Raw genomic sequence first — 21938 nt, 5'->3', positions numbered from 1 at the left:
CTTGCAAAATACTTTTAAATGATTACTGTTGAAATAATATATTCTATCCCTACATCTAGTTCCTGGAATTAGTCTGTAGATCCATTTCTGTGACAAGTCCAGAATCTGTAGGTTGGAAAATAGTTACTTCTACCCTATTTGATACAGTGAAAGACAGAGTATACACAGATGGGAAACCCTCACACTGTAGGCTCTTCACTAGCAGAAGTGGCTTTAGGGGTTAGGCCTTGCAGATGAGACTTGATTGGTACATAAATATTTCAGAGTAATTTATCAGCTACATCTGTGTGATTCTTAAGAGCAAGAACCCTTACGCCAAGTCACTTATGATTCAACATACAGAAGAAAACAATAGTCACGTTTTCTCTGTTCACTAGACACTCACAGGTGGAAGGAGTTAGAACAACCAATAGAAACCAAAACCAAAGAGCAACCCAGTAGTGAGCTCTTTGTAACAGACGGAAGCCATATTCTCCTATGCAACAGGGAAGAGGGGAGAGGAGCCAAGACTCAATGGATGACGGGGGACTTTCAGAAGAGCTCAGTGGGTCAAGGGGCATTGGGTGGGTAAAGTAGGCATGAGTGGTAGATGTGTGGTTAGGAAACTGTGAAAGCACTGAGAACTGAGAAGTTACTAACTCTGTAGCTCAACAGGGCAGAAAGTAAGAAGAAGCCTTGACAATACTGGCATGTGGGACCAGATCATGAGGGATTTTATTATGTGAGGGATGGGGTTAGTGTTTAAGATTGTTTAAGTGAACTCTCATCAGTGTCTGCCGAACCCTCTTTCCTTCCTTTGCAGCGATCCGACTGCAGAAATTCACCATGTCTATGGTCAGGATCCATGCCAGACAGACCTTTGATTCCTGTGGGAATCCCATTGTTGAGGTGGATCTCTACACTGCGAAGGTCTCTTCCAAGTTGCAGTGTCCAGCGGTGTGTCCACTGGCATCTACGAAACCCTAGAACTCCGAGACAGTGATAAGACCCGCTTCATGGGGAAGGGTGTCTCGAAGGCTGTTAGCACACCAATAACACTATTGTACCTACTCTGGTTAGCAAGAAACTGAATGTTGTGGAGCAAGAAAAGATTGACCAGCTGATGATCGAGGCGGATGGCACCGAGAATAAATCTAAATTTTGTGCAAATGCCATCCTGGCAGTGTCCCTGGCTGTCTGCAAATCTGGTGCTGTGGAAAAGGGGGGGGGGTCCCCCTTTACCATCACATTGTTGACTTAGCTGGCAACCCTGAAGTTATTCTGCCAGTCTCAGCTTTTGGTATGATCAACAGTGGTTCTCATGCTGGCAACAAGCTGGCCATGCAAGAGTTCATGATCCTGCCTATGGGCATCCAGTTTCCTGGAAGTCATGTGCATTGGAGCAGAAGTTTACCACAACCTGAAGAATGTCACTAAGGAGAAGTATGGAAAAGACACCACCAATGTGGATGATAAGGGTAGATTTGAACCTAAGATCCTGGAGAACAAAGAAGCACTGGAGCTGCTCACATCTTCAATTGCAAAGGCTGGCTACACCGACCAGGTTGTCACTGGCATAAATGTGGCTGCCTCTGAGTTCTACAGGGCTGGCAGGTATGACCTGGACTTCAAGCATCTGGGTAACCCCAACTTGTACATCACACACCCTACCAGCTGGCTGACGTGTACAAGTACTTTATCCAGAACTACCCAGTGGTGTCTATTAAGGACCCCTTTGACCAGGATGACTGGGATGGTTGGCAAGAAGTTCACAGCTAGTGGGGGCATCCAGGCAGTAGGTGATAACCTCACAGTGACAACCCTAAGTGGATTGCCAAGGCTGCAGGCAAGAAGTCCTGCAATTCCTCCTGCTCAAAGTGAACCAGATCAGCTCTTGACTGAGTGTCTGCAGGCATGTAAGCTGGAACAGTCCAATGGTTGGGGTGTCATGGTATCCCATCGATCTGGGGGGGGGGACTAAGGACAGTTTTATGGCTGACTTGGTGGTGGGGCTCTGTACTGGACAGATCAAGACTGGTACTTCTTGCTTATCTGAGTGCCTGGGCAAGTACAATTCTTAGAATTGAGGAAGAGCTGGGCAGCAAAACCAAGTTTGCTGGCAGATCCTTCAGGAACGTACTGGCTAAGTAAAGCATGGACTGGAGATCCCTGCAGCCACCAGCTCTGTCCCTGATGTAATCCAGGCGGCTTAAGGCCAGTCCAGTGCTGGCCCCTCCCATTTCACTGCTCCTTTAGATGTCCACACCTAGGCACCTGGAGCCCTGCTGGAACCCAGCTTTATAATCATGTGATCAGTCTGAATCATTGTCTGTCACCTGACTTCCCAGCTAATGTCTAGAGCCCTCAGATCTCCAGTGTAATCTCTAGGGTACCCACCGTCAAGACTTCCCCCAGTGGTTTATCCAGTGGTTTACATTCAAAAATAAAAGCCAAAGAAGCCTCCTCTGCCAAAAAAAATTGTTTAACTGGCTAACTTAATTATTATTAATAATTAATCATTTCATATTTGGGGAAATTAGGTGACAGACTATTTACTGATATAAAATTAATCTATGCAATGGACAATAGGGGAAGGAAACCAGACCCTTACAATAATTATTAACAGTTTCTTGGAGTTGATGCAGAAGGATTTCAAGAATGGGCATGGAGCAGGTGAGGCTCAGTGATGAATGCTGAAGGGAAGCTCACCAAGACCTCCAGGCTGTGACAGGCTGAGAAAACTGAAGGAACAAAATTTCAGAAAGGTTTCCAAAGAAAGGCAGAGGGATAGCACACAGAGCTATAAGAACTCAGGGTTCTTTGTTCCCACACACAGAGTATGAAGATGCCACATTGCTCTAATAACAAAAGAAGAAAAAAGATCAGGTGTTATAGAGAAGTGATGGGGCAAACTGCTACTGCCAAGAGGAAAAAGATGGGGGAAAAGCAGGGAGTCATGGTGTACAGGAGCAGAAAGGGGCATAGCCATGGAAGCAGGAACCATGTTGGAAACCTGAGCTATGTTGGATGAACTATTGAAGACCTAGTGTATATAAATATAGATATTTCCAAAATTTCAATTAGGTGCCTCATTAAGGACTATTGAAAAATATTCCATGCTTCTGGAGAAAAGAGCAGGGAAGGAACCATTTTGGAAGCATAAAAATTTTCTGTTTTTCTTAAGAAACTAGTCATCTAGAAAATCGTCTACAAACATCTATGTCCCTACCTATACCTCATGTTCACTCAGCTGAGCATCCTATGTAAGAGAAATGAAATGCACACCCAGCCCCTAGGTCTTGAACCAGTAAGCCATCCGTGATGTTGTAAAGTGCAAAGACCTATGCATCAGAACCAACACACAATATGAATGGACAAGCCTTTCCCCACCCCTCGTTACTCTCTTATGAACAAAGTATTATTATTATCACACAAAGAGACGGAGATCATCAAGCCAGACTTAGCCAAACTGCTGGAATTACTGGGCTAGCAATTTAAAAATATGAAAAATATAATTTAGATTCAGGAAGAACTTATGGGCAATACATGATAAGCCTAAACTAGAACCCAGAAGTAATGCCTTTAGCGTATTTCCAGTGTGTAAGAGTCAATTGTCAAAACAGAGGAGGAATATAGGGAGAGGAGGCTCATTTCAGCTTATCCTTCCAGGTAGCAGTCCAGCCAACGGAAGTCAGTGTAGAATCTCAAAAACTTGGTAAGAATGTAGAGGCAGGAACTGAATCAGAAGCCACAAAGGGTCACTTCTTATTGATTTGTGCCTTGTGGCTTGCTTAGACAACATTCTTCTACTATTCAGATACTTGCTCCGAGAGGGAACCACTTATAGTAGGCTAGGATTTGTCAATTATTAATCATAAAAATGCACATAGACTTGCCTGTAGTCCAAGTTATAAAGGTATTTTATGATTGAGAGTGCCTATTCCCAAATAACTTTATCTTGTGTTGAGTTAACAAAAATAAAAAATAAATAAAAAACCAACACACATGTATATCAATTTGAACTGTAATAAATCAAATGTAAAGGACAAATTCTGAAAGAAGCCAGGGGATCTTCCCCAGAGGATAAACCATTACATCAGCCTTGCCTCAGAAATCAATGAAAGCAAGGATGGAATAATGAATGCATTTAAAACCTTCACCAAAAAGTAAGCTCTTGGCCAGGTTAAAATTCATTGGCATGAATTATTCTAAGTTAAAACTTTTCCACACAGATATTGACTTTGTTAAAAAGGGTCATGCCTTATCGTAAGTTCTTTGGAGAAATAAAATTATATAGGCCCATACCAGGATTCACTGAAAGAAGGGAAGGCATCAGAGAAGAAATAACTAAAGGTGAAATATAATCTTTCATTCTTCTTGTTCTTAATTGATCTAACAGATCTGAAAATAAAAGCAGAAGCTAGATCTCTGAAAAGATCAATAATATTGATAAAATTCTAGCCAGGTGAATTAAGAAGAAAAAAAGTGACCTGCTACTACTATTTAAACAAAAAATAAAACTGGGAAAGGAACAAGCTTCAAAATCCAGGAACATACCAAATGCAGGAAGTGAATGTTCCTCACTCATGGGTTTGGCAACCAAAATGAAATGGAACAAATCCTTCCAGATAGAACCTGCCAAAACTTCTAGGAAGAAGCAGATCATTTTAGGAGCCTGGGAGCTATTTTAAAAAATCAGATCAACAAATAATAAACTATGGAAAGCACCAGATCCAAATGATTTGCTAATGAGTAATTACACCAAGTAGTTAAGGAAAGAAAATATACTTCTCTTTCTGTGTCAGTGAACAAACATGGAAAGCTCTTCCTACCTTCCTACCACACTGTGATACCTGCATATTGAACACCATACCAAATAGAGAGGTCATGAGGGAAACAGAGACGGGTATCATGCACAGACATAAATATAAAAGGTTCTCAGTGGTAAATTAGCAAGTCAAGTCTAGCATTGTTACAAAAAGAGTTGTAAACAAGCAAAGGAGGATGTATTCAAAGTATGCAAGGCTGCTTCAACATTTGAAAATTTGTCAACTAATCCCATATATGAACAGTCTAAAAAGGAAAAAAGTATGTGACCATATCAGTAAATGCAGAAAAAAATACCTGACAAAAGTCTAATAACCATCTATAAATAAAGAAGTTCTAAGTAAATTGGGAAGAGAAGAGACCTCCTGCAGCTTAAATTTACCTCCCAAACCCTTATAAAAATATGATTTATGGTAGGAAACTATAGGTTTCTCTGTTAACACCAGAAATAAGACCAGAGTATATTCTCACCACTTACCTGTATCTTGTACAAATACATACAATAAGGAAAAAGGAAACCAGTGGTATAGTGCTTTGTAAGCAGAGAGTAATGTCCCCATGATTTACAGATGACAGGTTTCACTATGTAAAAATTCTAAAAGAACTGAGCAAACAAAACCACTTGAGCCAAATAAATGATTGTAGTTAGGTTATAGAATTCATGGGTAATAAAATCAAACTCTCCTGCATATTAACAATGAGAAAAATATCCTTTATTTCCCAATAACCCTAGTATTGAATTAAGGTAAAAGTCTAAGAAAATATTAGTAAGATGTTTATTAGATAGTCTATAAAACTCTGATGAACATCACTGAAGAAAGAGAATTTATAATTACAGGTAGTCAAAATATGATTTCTTATAGACTTTATCTGTGCATTTAGTGAACAGCCTCCTATTGCATAACTCCAGCTGTGTAACATTGTGGCAAAAGCAAACTTCTGGAGACAGACAAAACAAACAAAAACCAAAAACCATCTCATTGTTTTTCTGAGTGTTGGGAATCAGGAACAAGACAACCAGATAAAAAAATACAGAGTTTACATATTTGTGTGTGTGTGTGTGTGTGTGTGTGTGTATCATGATATGGGATGGAGAATTCAGAAGATACCATTTGGGAATCAGTTCTCTCCTTCTACTGTGTAAGACCTGGGGACAAGTCAGGTCATCTGGTCTAGAGGCAACACTTCTACATGCTCTGCCCAACACAGGTATTTAGAGCAGCAGATACTAGCTGGCAAGGTTCAGGTCAAGAGAGAGATTCCCTCTCTAAAACAAGAAATCAGTAGCAGAGCAACAACATCCAAAGTAGATCTCTGACCTCCACACCATACATACATGTTCAGCTTCACACATATACCTACAGCTAAAGACAAAAAGTCACAGGGAACAAATCTGTTGTTCACCTGTGAAATGATATAATTTTGTCTGAGGATAATAATGTTGGGAATGGAAACCTAGCAGAGAATCCTCAGCAACAGTGAATTTTGCCGGCTGCATTTAAAGCTATACCTTCAGCCCAACACAAGATGGTTAGGATAGCATCATATTTAGAGCTCTGAGAGTACAGATGATGGGAGATAGTCCCAGGCCTCCTGATTAGCAGCTCCCAGTAAGGTGCCTTTTTGGATAAAAGCCTGCTGTACTTTGACAAAGTGAACTATCTCCTCAAAGAGAGCCCTAGAAAGTGGCAGAATCATTGACAGTAGTCCCATAATTAAGGGCCATTGCCAGGAGCCACCTCCTGTGGCTTTGGCAGCTAGAGGCATTTGGTTTGCTTCATGCTGAGGATAGAACTTATGGAAGAGATCTCCTATAGGCAAGGGATAAGTGTGAACAGCCTGGGGTACTTCATGGCTTTTGTTAACTGCTGTGTGAAAGAAAAGGCTATATATAGATTTTTTTTCACTCCTCTTTCTGTAAATTTAATGAGACCCAAAGTCAAAGTATAAAGATTTAAATAGTGTTTATTTGTAAAGCAATGGAAATTTATTTTTCTTTTCACTTCAGGGTAAATATCCCCATGCGGATCTGCAAAATGACGTGATTCTGGAGCTGAATGAATCAAAACATTTCATGAGTCCCTCCTGTTAGATTTGCATTCAATGTTGTCCCATGATGCCCCATTGGTCCCAAGTGGTACTGGAGAATCCAGGGGTGAACACTGACAGGATAAGGGTATTCAAATGGATGCTCTGTGTCTTGGGCAGTCATCAATTAATTTCTCCCAAATTCTTCAAAACATGTTTGCCCTCACACAGGCTGTCAGAGTGCAGGTGCAACTAATTCTTACTTCCTCCATAAACTCTCAGAATAGAACACAATGCACATTCTTGCCACTTCCAAAACAAGAGGGCAGATTACAGCATGACCAGGAAACAATTTAGAAGATTCACTAAAAGTCAAGTTCTAGGGGGTCACTTCTCTACTCTGCTGGTAGGAACCTGGAATAGGCTGAAGCAGAAGAGGGGGGTTCCTAATGATTTGGCTAACACCCTGAAACTCCAATCAAGGCACTGGGCCACTTTGAAGATTTGCAAGTTTGAACTGAACTGTTGCTACTCTTCTCAGAGTGTTAGCCAAGGAACTGAGGAGCGAGTGAGACAACCAACACTGATCGAGTAACAAGTCATGTGTTCAACTGTACCCATGGTCACCGGAAGAGATACTTCTGTGATATTCTGATAGAAAAAGTGTCAACAGAGGAACTAGCAGTTACTAGTTTGCTTTTAAGTTCTGCAAATGAAATCCAACTAGATACCTACATCCTTATTTTGAACTCTAAAGACAAGTGATGTGATTTATTATGGTATGTGTGGGCTTTTGATTCCTTATATTATTCAGATAGTTTTATTCCCCAAAAGACTAGAGTGAAGTTATGATAAGCGAGAAAAAGCATTTTGGTAGACAGTAGATCTTCATAAGAATCACTCTCATGATTGGGGATGGGGAGTAGGCTCATTGCTATCAACCTTACACAAGTGTGAGGACCGCAGTTCAAGCCCTAGCACCAGTGATGCAAAAGCCAGGTGGGCTTTATGTAAGGAAGCCTCAGCATGGGGTATACAGAGATAAGAGGATCTCTGGGGTTTGCTACCCAGCTAGTCTAACTAAATCAGAGCCAGGGTTAGGGGAAGACCGATCTCAAAAGTTAAGATGGCTAGATGCTAAGGGCTTGATGACAAGTGGTGGTCTCTTCCAGCTCTCAAGTACACACACATGTGCACACTCACTGTCTAGAGAGTACATACTTTATGTTACAGATCACTACCAACATTTACATGAGTTCAAAAGATTATGTTTTCCTCCAATGGAATTCCTTTAAAACTTCCTTCTTGGAAACTCCTGAGAAATAATCTATGATTGAACATGGAGACAAGTTTGAAGGAACTATTGAACCATTTGAAATAAATAATGATTATAGTAAAACCAGTCAAATCTGCTCAGATGAGCACAGACCTAATAACACTCTACATCAGAAATTTGACATCTTTCTCACATAAGCATCCATAGTCTAACCCCTTTTCCAGTCCTATCATAACACACATTTCCATGCCACATTACTGCCCTATCAGTCCACATACCTTCATACCTTCATACTCCCCATTATAGACCCATCCCACCTCACACCTCCTCATAACCCTGTCCTATGTAGCCATGGTGGTGAAGGGTACCCAAACTCCTGGTTGTGATAAGTTGAAGCCCTGTGTACCCTAAAAACTGGCAGACACCTTCCTAGTCTCCAGGAAATCAGGCTACATAGCTACAGCCCCCCACACTCCCCTGTAGAAAGGTTTGTGTTGTGTAGGTCACATCCCAAGTCCTTCTTCCAGGTGAGGATGTGACCACACATCTAAAAGGCTCAAGACTGAAGAACCCCCAATTATGTAGATAAGGTATTCTCAAGTGCTCAGGCCAAGCCAATAGGAAGAACCTGTTGTCAGATTCTGAACCATTCCAAAACTGTATTATATGAGACCTGTCTGAAATTGAAGGTGTGCAAGAATCACTCCATCATCTGAGAGCTTCTGTCATAAGAGCTGTAACACTGCTGCTTGGGAAGAGATCTGCTCTCCCAAAATCACTGCTGGAAGTTCTCCTGCACTCCTTGCCACCTAGCCAGTCTCCTGGTTTGGCCTGGCAGAGGTGGCAACAGTGGTTTTCCCTCCCTGCTCAAATCCTCTCCCCTTTGCCTAAACCCTTGCACCTAGCCAGAGCAGAGATATCTGTGTGAGGCGTCCAGGACACAGGCTCACACTGTTCCTCCAGAAAACCTATCACTGCTCATTCCTAATACTACAGCACACCCCCATACCTCATTATAGTTCTATTTCTCTATACATCTCCATTTCTCCCCACATCTCATCACAGCTTTGTCCTTCTCCAGTTCTCATTGCAATGAACATCATCTCTCCTATCTACATAGTTTGTAATCAACACGATGTGCAACTTGATATGTAAGTCAATCTTGCAACCCTTCTATCACTAAGTCCATTAACAGTACCTGGATTTATTATGGAACTTTGTCATTTTTTAAATTGTATCTCTAAAAGCAAATCTATGGTGAAGTCATGCTGGGGACAACCTATGTCATATGCTTGAAGATACTGGATGGTATTTTATCTACAGCTACTCCATACCATGCCAAGCCTACAAATGACAGCAAAGAACACAAGAGTATTTTGACATGTTTATTGGGAAACTTTTAAGTGATGAGAAACTTTTAACTACATGATTTCAGTTCCAATCCTGCATAGTTTTGTGAAAGAGGACTTCTCTATGAGTATTCTTCCCCCAGGGTGTAAAGACAAGCAGAATTCACTTTCAGTAGGTAAACACTGCCGTTTTTGGAGCAATTCATAAAAAGCCCAAACCAACATGTTTCCAGGCCATGGCCCATCTTCTACTCTGTTAGAGTCCTGAGTCATCTATCCTGAAACTACTCTAAAAATGATTGAGAAACTCATAGCAAGGAACCTCAGGACATAGGTGACTCGGGTGTGTTTATTGACTTTTACTTTCCTTTATTCTAAAGCTTTGTTTAGAATTGCTTATGAAATGGGTTTCTTGAAATCTTTGCTTATTTTGAAAATTATAGGAAAATGATATTAATTTAATACTCCTTCTGCAAGGAGGAAGAACAGTATCTTAATGGGGCTTATCTACCACACATCAGAAATTATGCCAACTGTGTAAGCACTTTTCCTATTCCACCTAAAATGGCACAATCCAATTTGATATGTGAGGTAGCTGGGGCCTAGACAGAATGGTAATTTATTCAATAGCCTATTGGAACCATGCAGCAGAGTTGGGCTTTGAGCAGAAGACCTTTATAGTAAGCATAGGGCAGGGAGAAAAGGGTGGAGAAAGACCAGTTCATAAAGATTAGAAGATGGATCCTCTAGATTCTTAGGTTATCTCAAAGGTTCCCTGAAATGTATGTATTGTGATAAGGTCTAAATTTCATGTTCTTTTAAAAAATCACCAGATCAGACTTGGACATGATTTTGTAGAGAGTAAATATCCCAAAAGACTAAGGAACCTTTCTCCACACCACAAGGTTCTTGACTAATTTGCTAAACAAAATGAGCTTTCATTACACCAGTACATCCACAGAAGCAGAAAGCCTCATGCAACATTGTAAACAATTTGAAGAATTCAGTTTTGAATGGTGATATGTAATTTCTACAACCACTATTTTGCAAGGAACAGAAGTTATAGTAATCTTCCTCAGAAGAGAACAAAAAGATATTTTGGAGATAAAAGCAAGGTTCTGACACAAACAATTAGCATACTTCTCTGCTTTTTACACATTCTCTTTGCATCTACTCATTGTAAGGGGCACAGATGGCCTCAAGTGAACAGTGGTCATGGTCACTAAATTCATGTATTATACTCTAAATTATCACCATTTTCTTTCTTTTCTTAGTTCTTTATACCTGTCAATTTTCTACATAGCCTAAGAAAATGTCTTCTCATGATTGGACTGAAGAATTTTATAGCAATTTTCTTAGTCCTTGGTTTACGGAGAACTTTCCAGAAAAAGTCTCAAAAAAAATTGATAGTTCCACCAAGGCCCACCCCTTTCTTTTCAAATCATTTATATTTTTACATAATAGGCATTAGCTCATAGGAATAAATAGACTAACTTCTGTGAAAAAATATATCATATATTTGTAGTTATGTTCATTTAATCTCTACTGTGCAAAAAGAGTCATAACAAGATAGCATTTTTGGCTTTTCTCTATCTGTTTACCACTACCTCATATTTAACATAAAGTCATCTTATGATTTGTCACAGTGGATCAATAGGGCATATACGGGGTATGCTCCTTTATAGAGTAGAAGGAATAGAAGCACATGGATGCATGTTCATATGCAGAATAAAAGCTCATCCAAGCAGTTAAGTGCAAGTACCTACATTCATAAAGACAATAATACACTGCCACCCATAAAGTGGACTTTGCTTATGTATAAATCATTTTATCAAAAATACAATGGCTGATGAAAGAGATGCTCTGTGTCCTTATATTTAGTTGGAGAGTTACTGAAGTTAATATGTTAGAAAAGGAAATGTCAGTGATGCCTCTTCACGGTGGGATTATAATTAATTTCTATTTCTATGTGTTTATATCACATATGCTATATTAGCTATGTTTCTGTTTCTTCACAATGAATATGCCACTTGTATAATTAAAGCAGGGAAATATAAAAGAATTACTAGCGGAGCCCTCTAATAGCAGAGCCAGCTAGGAGATGAGTTCCTGTGAAACCTGGACTCTCTTCTAAATGAAATAGCATACACCTATTTCATTTGCATAGCTCCTTGTAGACTGAAGCACCTTGCATTCTTCCATCTGCGGGCAGTTAATTTATTATGACATGTAACACTTGCAAGAGAGGAAACTGATAGCAAATGCTCACACAGTGGACATTAGACACAAATGAATGTCCTGGGCAGAATCTGGGGTCTGTATGGGGACAATTTTACTTCTGAGACACTGTTCTCACTGCCTTCATGACAGCCTCCTGCTGGTCCATAGTCTAGAGCTGCTGTGTGTCCGGGAAATCCAGAGAACCTGGAGTGTTTCCTCAGAGCAGAAGGGATGCTGATGACAGCAGAATTAGAAAGCGTGAAACATTCTTCACTAGCATGCTCTTCGTAGAGATGTTAAAGGCCTTAATTGAATTCTATTTAGCTGACTATAGTATGAGATTAAAAAATAGGAACTCAGATGGTTTTTAAACAATAAGCATATGCATGTATAAAAGGAGTTTAAATAGAGTTATCCTATAGCAGGGAAACAATTCTCCTACTGGATACCACATGCTAGCAACACAGATGCCTAATAAATAAAAAACACCAGTTTCAGAGGTGGGTTAGTTAATTCTTTTGGAGTTGTCCAGGAGGTCCAATAGACCCAAATATTGCAGGCCACTGCCATTGTTCTTGGTTATTGTGATGGATACTCTTTATGTCAACTTGACTACATCTGTAATCAACTAAAGCCCCAACAGTTGGGCATACCGATAAGAGATCTGGTTGATTAAATAATGGGAAGACCCATCTTAATTATGGGCCATACCTTATAGTATGAGCCCACTTAAAAGAATGTGGAAGAAGGAAGAAGAGGATTAGGGTGAGTGCTCTCACTTCAAATTATTTAATCAACAGAATCTCTCCTATATATGACAAACTGCTGGTGTCTTTTGCTTGTTTAGTGTTTCCTTTCTATGTCCCAATTCTTCCACTTAGGGATAAAGGGTAATACATAATCTCTGCCATTGTGTTGTCTGCAAGTATGTAGCTTACCTTTGATTTTATGGGGAAAGGATGCAAATATAATTAAATATAATGAATGGCATTCTCAAAATATTAATAAAAGATATTTTTTAATTTAAGTAAAAATGGGAGAAAACAGCTCAGAAAGGCAAAGCAAGTAGATTTGTACTTGCTTTGAGAATGATACTATTCTCCAAAGCAAAGATGTTCCACTCTTAGCAGAATCTGAGAGTCAAGAGACAAATTGTCTTCTTTCTCTCTTCTATCAGATGTCATACTCTTGGGCAATAACCACACAGCAATATCAGGGCTCCTCTGCAGGGAGCACAGAAGCACTCTAAGGACAGCTCGGCAGCTGAGGTCACATTGCTCCACAGATGTTTCTGTGCTGTGGCAGTGTGAATGAGAACAGGGCCCTCCAGTTTATGTTTGAGTCCTTGGACCCCAGTCAGATTAGTCTGGGAAAGATTGAGGGAAGTGGCAGGAGATAAGCCACTGGGGAGAGGGTTGGAAGTTTCAAAAGATTAATTCCATTCCTAATGTCTTCTTTGCCTCCTGATTATGAATTGTCAGCCCTCAGCGGCTCACAATGCCATGCCATTTTCTCTGCTATCATGGATTCTATCCCTCTGAAACAGTAAGCCACAATAAACACTTTCCTTTTATAAACTGCCTTCGTCGTGGTGTTTTGTCACAGTGATAGAAAAGTAAGATATACAGTTTTGCGATCACCAGGTTGTGTGATGGGCCATACAAATGGCAGGTACTTAGCAATGCCACAAAAATCCATTTACTGGCTGGTTACCAACTCAACAAGGCTGAGTACAAAGAGAGGCTTAACCTACATGCTCAACCATTTGGCCACGTTTTACAGTACTAGAAAGTCTCTAGGCTCCACTGTGAGAGAATTAGGTTCTGTTTGTCTAAAGCAATGGCCCTGAACCTTCCTTTAATACAGTTCCTCATGTTGTGGTGATTCTGAACCACAAAATTCTTCTGTTGCTACTTCATAGCTGTAAATTTTTGCTGGTTAAACTGGAATGTAAATATCTGATATGCAGGATATCAATATCCAATTCCCAAAGGGGCCATGATCCACAGGCTAGGAATCACTGGTCTAGAAAGAGAGGCTTTTGGATTCATATGTATAATAAAAATTCCAGGTGATTCATTTTAGTCTTGGTCACAGACATAAATAAAAAAAAAAACAATGCTATAGTAAATAGACTCAGTATATTTTCATTTTGCTAGAAATTATCATCTAAGTGTGAATAGACACTGCCAGGGTCTTTTCACCCTGACTCATTGATAATTCATCCAGACTGAATATTGATGTTAAATATATTTGAGTGATTGCTAACTTGGCAGGACTTATAGATATTTTTTCTGCCACATTTTCATTATCAGGCCAACCTGAGCCAATGACACTCTAAATAGTGCAGATGTTCCCAGGGGTGATGAGTGTGGGGTGTTTGCTCAGCTAAGGGTACAGTTCACATTGTCAACTAAATACAACTAAGGAAAGGAAACAAATATTCATCCTCAGATCAAGAGAATACACAATAGTGTAAGATTCTTACATAATGGGTGAGTAGGAAATATTGAATTATGTAGAAATAGTTGAACAGGAATTTTAAAATGTAGTAAGAGAGTGAATAGTCCATACAAACCTTGGGCACTTTTGCCTAAATCAGCATTCTAATGAGCTTTATGCTTGTGTGTGTGTGTGTGTGTGTGTGTGTGTGTGTGTGTGTGTGTGTGTTAATTTTATGAAGAAATATGTCCCTTTAGACTGAGTAGAATAATCTAGATATGCCATATTTAAGTAAAAGATAAATACAAACAACCATCCGATTTTAACAGAAATGTATGCTCACAGAATGCTACACCTTGGACTATGGTTAAAACAATGAGTAAACCTCTCTCTGAAGAAGAACTATAGCTTTCCAATAATGGCATCAAATAGATAGCTGTGTCCCTGAGTAAATAAGCTTACAGACAGTCTGGGGTGTACAGTTATAAAATAGCTCAGACCTAGGACCAGCTTCATTTTTGGAGTGGGTGCTGTATGCATCCTTACCAAGAACACTTCTAGTAAACAGGAACGCATTATGCTGTAGCATTCTATAGGTGGGTGACAAGTTACCAGGCATTTGGTGGTTCTAAATAGCACAAGTGTCTCAAATACTTGAAGTAGGTCGGAAGTCTAGGAAGTCTCCATTCTAACTCCTTACTCTATCAGAATGGCTACTTTCCTTCCTATGTGCTCTGGGCACAATGCCTTTGACTATTCCCCTGTCTGGAGGTCAGACACCATTCCTTCATTAATGGTCCTTGCCTTCCATCTCCACAGCTAGCAGAGGCTGAGTCTTTCTCACTGTAGCACCCCCACATTGACCCATAGTCACATCTTTGCCAGCTCTTGATCATCTTCTTTCTCTTCATTTTTGTCTTTTAAGGGCCTTTCTGAATACACATAGCCCCTAATCTCCTAAATCCCAATTTAATCACAGTTGCCTTGTCACTTTTCACACGAAGACAATTTGCTTACAGTTTCTATAGTTTAAGATGTGGATGTAGTAGAGGTAGGTAGGGGCCATTACTACAATGGACATGGCCTTCTCTTTCCCAGTTTTCCATTTTTTTAGAATATGATCTAAAAGCAAAGCCTGCTTTAGTCATGTAAAACCAGCAAAGAACACAAAGGCTCTATACATAGGGGAGATACTGTAACAGAAGCTATTTTCTGAATCAGCATTACCCTAAAATTGCAACACAGGATTACGGGATAATAAAAGCAACACAAATTATAAAGAGGTCAACCACCACCTCCTTAGTGTGTTTTAATAATGTGTAAATTGGAACAAATTAATTATTCACTCTGAGCCTTGGTTTCTCCACGTCCATGGACTGAGCTTGCACCTACATTCTCTACGAAGCTATGTTAATCTAATCCTAGACTTTGAGGACCTTTCCCAAAAAAAAAAAAAAAAAAAAAAAAGATGAAAAATGTCTCTCACCCCAAACCAAATGTACAGGTATCAGAATGGGAGCTGGAAAGGGAAAGATTCACCACGGAGAACCTACCTGTGCTTCGAAAGTACCGCCTTGCTGTGGAAGGGAAGGAGGAATAGCTGTAGGATATGAATCCATGTACATGAAACTGGCCTCGGTGATCTGGTGCTGTTCCTGTTTTTGTTGTCGTTTCTAGACGTCACCACCCGCTCCTGCACCGCCCTGGGAATCAGCCCTGTGCCTCACAGTGCCAGCCCTCTATGAATGTTTTAACTTGAATATACTTATCTGTACTCAAGTAAAATAAAATGAAATCTCTCAGCTTCCCTTTCTCCTTATTTTTCAAGTGCACCCGGTTCACTTAGCAGTACAGACTTTACGAGAGAGTAATCAGCCAGAATGAAATGCCCTAAAGACTGGAAAAGCAGGCATCAGAATGGCTTGCTGAGGGGGCGACCTCTGAGCTAGCAGCAGGCTAGCACTGCCTATGAGCCACCAAGCGGCTGGGGTTTGGATCGAGAGAGAGCCGAGCTGCATGATCTGCTGATCCAATTAATCTCCAAGTTTTCTCAGATTAATCAGAATTTCCAAGTCTCCCAAGGCTCCCTAACGCCCATTTAATAGCTACATCAAGGACAAACACTTGCTAATCTGCTCATGTTACATCTGCAGCCATGAGTTGAGGAAGGTGGCTCCTCTGCAGGCCTGCTAAGGGCTTCTTCACCGAGAAGGGATGGACGTGGCACCGCTGAAGCCCCATACTCAGTCCGAGTTGTTTGTAGCCCGTACACGTATGTGCCTGGAATTGTCTATCCAGCATCTACAGGTTTAATATCCTTAGCTGTCTTCTAGTGGACAGTCACTGCACAAGGGACAGCTGTGACGGATGCAGTTTATTCAAATGTATTTAACATATCACATCCTGGGTAGTTTGTCATCTGCAACAATACAAATATTTTGATTTATGTTAAGCTCATTAATTATTTCCTCATCAGATCCAAATTTGGAGGAATTCCATGTGTGCTACATTTATTTATTTTATTTTTCCTTTTTTTTTTTTTTTTTTTTTTTTTTTGTGCAGCTGAAAGCCTCCCTAGAGTCCTGATTGGACCAACTACTGTTTACTGGCCAGAGCAGATAGACTTACTCCCTCTTGCCAAAGGTAAATACCCCAAAGGGATCCAAAAATATGCTGAGTGAAAACACTGGTGCTTTAGTTTGAGTAAAAACAATCTTCAAATGTTATGTGCTGGGAGGGAGATTTGGCTTATTAAGTAGGCTAGAAGCTGGCAAATAATTGAAGTTCTTCCAAGCTGCATGAGGAGCTATATTGCAATCTGGTTATTTGAAGTCACCCCACATGGGGAAGCGGGACACATGGAATAATTGGGTAGAACCACCATGTGTCCAGCCTGCATGTTCTATAAGAACCAGAGACACTTTGCTAAGTGTCATGGCAGCAAGCCTGATTCCCGAGCTCACCTGGCACCCCAGCCTCCATCTCTACCATCTTCCCCATTACTTTTGGTCCTTCTTTGTCTCTGTAACCTTTTCTGCTGACCCAACACAGCTTTGAGCCTGCCATGGGCTGACTGGCCAATTTGAAGCTAAAGCTAGAAATGATAACTCTGGACACCGCTGCTGCCATTCCGAGGTTCAACCGAGATTTTACAGGAACACAGCACAGTGTCTGCAACACAGAAATCAACATGAGCTGATGTTCATGTTGCCCCCATCATTCTCTTCACAAGGAGGAAGAGAAGGAAAGACAGAAAGGTGCAGAGTAGAGCCCAGACCATCGGCCAGGGATGAGAGCAGGAAGAAAACCCTGCGCTGGGGGTAAAAGCCCAGACTGAACACTGCAACCATCCCTGAACTCTTACCAGAGCTTCAGCCTGCTGAAAGCAGGCAAAGCAGATAGAGCCACCCTCCACCATCGCCAGCCTCTGTGCCCGGAGCAATGCAGCCCCTGGGAGGGGTTCAGGATGGATGTTACGCCCCGGTGGCTTCACTTCAGTTCTATAGTGGCACCAGTGGGAACTTCAGAACCTCTTCTAACTTTGTATCAAACAGTTCTTTCCGGCAGGTAGGCTCACGCTGCAAGCTGTCCTAAATGCTTCTGGTATTTTTAACTTCTTCCCCTTTGTTGATATTTAGATAACAGTATACATTCCCAGTGAGAAGGAAAAATTAAAAAAAAAAAAAAACCCAAAAAAAAACCCAAAACCTTTCCCCTCCTTATACATTAAACTAAGCTTTAAAAGTCATAAATAGCTTTCAGGAAGACACACAAGAGGACTCAGGAGGCTAGAAGCTGGCTGGGATCTGAAGGCTCCTCCCCGTGTTCCCACCCCCTGGAAGGCTTGGCTCATTTCCCACTTCTCATGGCTCCCAACACTGCTGTTCTTGTTAACAGCTCCACTTTAAAAGCGATTCCGTTAGACTATAAATCAGATCACGTTGCTTCACCCATACAGAACACTAAATTTCAACGGAAAAGACAAAGGTCTCATCACACCCGCCAACACACCTTGACAATGCTTAGCACCTTGAAACTCAGTAAACTCATCCTAGATGCATTCACTAACTTGGGCTGCAGCCCCTTAAGACACCTCCTTTTCTAGAAGCTGGAAGCCTCTTATACTTCCAATCCCTGCCAGGTTCCCTCTTAACATGGAACTGTCTTCATCTCATCCACCAAAATTCTTGCATTTATTGCAAACTTATTTCCACGGAAAGGAGACTTTGCTCACAGCCTTAGCGCCCTGTCTCACCAATGTCTCACCTGCCAAACACTCTTCACAATGGATGCTCACATACCTCCACTTGTTCAAAACTGCCCACCGCTGCCTGAGAGGAGGTGACCAACAAATCACCATTGAGCCCTCGGCACCCAGGGCAATGTCTCAAATAAAGTAGAGGTGGATTCAGTGTTTCATGACTAAAATAGATGAAATCTTTGAGACGTTACCATTTTATCCAAAACAGGGTGACATTTTATAACTATACTTTGATCCCTTTAGAAATATGTTTGGTAGACATAAATTGGATGTCACAGGCCACACTGAGAGGGGGCAAAGTAATATATCATATGAAAAATGGCAATAATTGATTAGATCTGTCTTATTCACCAGAGGACAGTGGAATAAAAGAAAGCTTCCAGATTCATATGCAGGAAATAAAAGTGAAGAAAAAGAGGTGGCTGGAATGGAAGTGTCTGCTCTGTAAAACAATCGGGAAGTGACAGGTACATCTTGTACCTTTAGAGTCTAAATATTTCCAACATAAACATATAATTTTAAATATATTATTTGTTCTTTTGAGAGCAGCTGACTTGGCATTCTCCTGTCTGTCACCAGTGGTGATCTATTCAGCAAACTGGCTGGCAACAGGAAGTCGCTGATTTGTGTGTGCCCTTGAAAACCAGCAGAAAGCAAAAACCAAAGTACAAAATACCTCCTCTCTGGTGATTCACTTTAAAAATGGAAAGGAACTCTCAAAATGGGCTCATTTTGGGGGAAGGATGGAAGGGCCGCATTATAATTGCAGCCATTTTCTTTTCATAGACAAAAAATGTAAAGATGACTTTCCGAAATCCACTTGCCTCTCTCCTTTCCCACCCGGCCATGTGCCTGCCAATTCTGCTGTCTGAACAGGAGCCTTAAAGGGATGCAGGTGTTAAAACATATTCATATGGAAAACACTCCTGAATTGTGTGGGTATTTATGGCAGAGCAAGCACGTCCTCAGAGGAAAGTGTGTTTTTCCACCGCACAGCTCATACCTGAGCACATTCCCTGGGTTACAGTGTACATCTCCGAAGAAATCCCTGTTAAAACAATAGACTTGCTTTTTGTTTTCACCTTCACACCAGTCTAAAATATGTTCCTGCACAGAAATTGTTTTCCAGGTGGTATCCCTTTTGTTTCATATTTCTGACTCGCCCACACAGGTGCCAATGAACACTAAAATGCAAAAGGCAGGGCGGTCCTCTGGACGGGATCTGTTGCATTCATAGCCATGGGTTTTTGGCTTTCATTTTCCATGTGCTAGGCCGGAATAAAGCAAACATGGATTCAAAGCGGGTAATAGCACAGTCATGTTATTTCTAACCGTTGCCATGCCTTACTGAAGTCATGGTCCCTGCCGCACGAGCACATGTGCAGCTCTGCAGTGCCCGTAGCTGCTGTGGTGTCCTTCACCACACTTCCGAGAAACAATCCAGGAAGGAAGGATGGGTAGGTGGACAGATGCAGGGGGGAGGTTGGATCAGAAGCCTGAGTTTTTAATTAAACTGAAAAGCAGATGTGTGACTTTCACCTCTAACAGATTAGCAAAAACGGTTGATTAAATCAGAAAATTGACATCTGGATGATTCAACAGATTTGCCCTAGAGAAAGCATGACTAAATTCTGACTCATTTGAACCAGTAGGAGAGCACTGGCTTTCCTGTGCAAAGAGGACTTTGATTGGTGAATCTTTCAGCTAACAATGAAACAGATATGAGTGCCAAAAATCCTGAGAGAAATGCCTTTGCTACATTCAGGAGACAGAATTAAACAAACAAAAAACATACATACATAGATACATAGATACATACATACATACATACAGGGTGCATGTGCATACACATACATACACACACATACACACACATAAACACACATACACAGACACACACATACATATATACACATACACACATATACACACATACACACACACACATACACACACATACACACACACACATACACACACATACACACACATACATACACGCTAGGTAGAACAACAATAAACTGAAATAGCTGAAGAATAATAAACCTGCTGATTGGGCTGGAGAGATAGCTCAGGGGTTGGGTCATTGCTGTTCTTACCAGTGACCCTGGTTCAATTCCCATACCCACATGGGTTTTGGAAGCCTCATATAGCAGGCACACATATGACATATAGATTAAATACCTGCATACATAAGTTAAAATGCACATTAAAACATAAAAGTAAAGAAAATTTCAAAACTTCTGGATTACCATCCCTGACTTCAGGTTGTGCTACAAGGCTATAGTAAGAAAACCAACATGGTGTTGCCATAACAGGCACATTAATCAATTGAATGGAATTAAAGACCCAGACATAAATCCACACAAATGATAGATATAAGTTCTTTGATGAAAAAAAAATTATAGCACCTTCAACAAATGATGCTGTTCAAACTTAAAGGAATCCAAATAGATCCTTAACACCTGCACAAAACTCAATTTCAAATGGATCAAAGACCTCAATCGTGAAACCAGGTACACTAAAACAGACAGAAGGGAAGGGGAGATAGCCTTGAACTCATTGGCACAGAAAGATTTCAAAAGAGTGCTGTTATTACAGGCACTAAGATCAACAATTAATGAGTGTGTCTCGTGAAATGGGGAAGCTTCTGCATGGCAAGAACAAAGAGGCAGCCCACTGAAGACAATGAACTCTATCAACCTAACATCTGATAAAGATCATATAAAGAACCAAATACCAAGCAAACAAATAATACAAGTTCAAAAACAGGGTACAAGCCTAAAGAGAATCCTCGAGAGGGAACCTAAATGGCCGAGAAACACTTAAAGAAATGTTCAACATCCTTAGCCATCAGGGAAATGCAAATCAAAACTACATTGAGATTCCATCTTACACCTGTCAGAATGACTAAGATCAATAAAACAAGTGACAGCCCATGGTGGCGAGAATGTGAAGAGGAACACTCCTCCATTGCTTGTGGAAGTGCAAATTCCTACAGATTTATGGACATCAGTGGGGTGGCTCCTCAGGAAAATGGGACTCAGTCTAGCCCAAGATCCCACTACACCCATCTTTGGCATTTATCCAAAAGATGCTTCCTCCTACAACAGAGACACTTTGGTCATCACTGGTCTTTTCAGAGTAGCCAGAAATTGGAAACAACTTTGATGTCCTCAACAAATGAAAGGACAAAGGAAATAAGGTCCATTTACACAATGGAGTATTACTCAGTGATTTTACAAAATGAAATCAAGAAATGCCTAGGTAAATAGACGTAAGGAAAAAAAAAATTATCCAGGGTGAGTTATCTCATACACAGAAAGACAAACATGGTATCTATTCACATAAAGGTGGATTTTAAGCTGTTAAGTCAACCAAGGTACAGCCTGTAAAACCATAAAGGTTAGGCATAAAGAGACTGCAAGGTGGAAAAGGGGGGACAAATAGATAACCCAAGGAGGAAGAGAAATAGAATAGATAAGAGTGGATGGGAGGGGTGGAGACTGGAACAGGAGGATGAAGTAGAAAGGGAGAAGAGAGAGAAGTAGGGGTG

At 40.7% G+C, this 21938-nt stretch overlaps 1 pseudogene across 1 annotated transcript; it reads left to right on the top strand.

Annotated features, from left to right (window-relative positions):
- Positions 1 to 825: 825 nt before the first annotated feature.
- Positions 826 to 2130, top strand: LOC308431974 (alpha-enolase-like; annotated as a pseudogene). The gene has a single exon. The product of its transcript is annotated as an alpha-enolase-like (transcript).
- Positions 2131 to 21938: the final 19808 nt, after the last annotated feature.

This window comes from Micromys minutus (genome assembly GCF_963924665.1).
Source record: "Micromys minutus genome assembly, chromosome: 17".
Taxonomy (NCBI): domain Eukaryota; kingdom Metazoa; phylum Chordata; class Mammalia; order Rodentia; family Muridae; genus Micromys; species Micromys minutus.
This window is presented reverse-complemented; position numbering and strand designations above follow the sequence as displayed.